Here is a 1048-nt window from a genome sequence, read left to right as displayed (position 1 = left end):
GCTTCAAATATAAGGTCTCTTTGGGGGTCAATCTCATGAAGACCCAAATTTGCACTTGAAGAATTTCATGAAACTGTGTGCCCCTTTCGACATTACTCACATCTCACAAGAATCCATATGGTTGTGCCTCTCCTCATTTTATTTAATGGGTGAGGCGGTGTTGTGGCTATGATATCTTTCTGTTGGGTACATTATATTGGGGGATGAACTTACTATTACTTTCTTAGATCAATACTTCCCACCATCAAATATATTGTAATTGCATGACAAAATCACAAACTTTTATCAATTGAATGGAGAGCCTCTATATGAGGTATGGGAGATATTTAATGGAAATCTTATGCAATGTCCCAACCACGAAGTTCTAAAGAAGATGTTTCTCCAAATTTTCTATCGGGATTTGGATAACTAAACAAAATTGTGGTGGATAATTCGGGCGGGGGCCACTTGTGAAGTTGTCTTATAACGTGGCCTCAAACTTGCTTGAGGAAGTAACAAAGAAAATAGGGGGTGGCATACCTAAGACACTGAGGTATCTAAAGGGACCCCTACTACCTCCTATGTTTGTAAAGAGAAAAGGAAGAAATAAGAAAAGAGGGAGGAAAACATGGCAAAAATAGTAACACAATTAGGAGTAGGAATTCCTTGGACGATTTTGTCAAAACTCCTAACAAAGAATGTGATGGGTGCAACTATAAAAAAGGTAAATATCATGTCATATAAAGGATATGATGATGAAGAGTCCAAGAGGCTTGATGAAGAAATTAGATACTTGGCTAACTATCTAGAGGGTTCCCGCCGGGCCTACCAAAGGCAAGGTAGGTACCAAGGATGACCGATCATGATAGAGAATGGAAATGGCATGATAGGGATAGAGTTCATGATTGGACATAAAAAGAAAAGATGTATGATAAATATTTGCCCCTATATGACCGAGTAAAGAGCAAAGAGGCAAACCCCATTGATCTCAAAAAATTCAAAACCGAGGATATATTGCAAGAATCTTGATGAGATTGGAGGGAACGGAAAAAATGATCCAAGAATTGAA

General features: G+C 38.3%; 1 non-coding gene across 1 annotated transcript; it reads right to left on the bottom strand.

Annotated features, from left to right (window-relative positions):
* Positions 1-257: 257 nt before the first annotated feature.
* Positions 258-363, bottom strand: LOC124895022. The gene has a single exon (XR_007051491.1). It is a non-coding gene; the product is annotated as a small nucleolar RNA R71 (small nucleolar RNA).
* Between the last annotated feature and the right edge of the window lie 685 nt (positions 364-1048).

This window comes from Capsicum annuum, unplaced genomic scaffold, assembly GCF_002878395.1.
Source record: "Capsicum annuum cultivar UCD-10X-F1 unplaced genomic scaffold, UCD10Xv1.1 ctg79230, whole genome shotgun sequence".
NCBI lineage: Eukaryota > Viridiplantae > Streptophyta > Magnoliopsida > Solanales > Solanaceae > Capsicum > Capsicum annuum.
The sequence above is the reverse complement of the archived record's forward strand: the minus strand, read 5'-3'. Positions and strand labels throughout refer to the sequence as shown.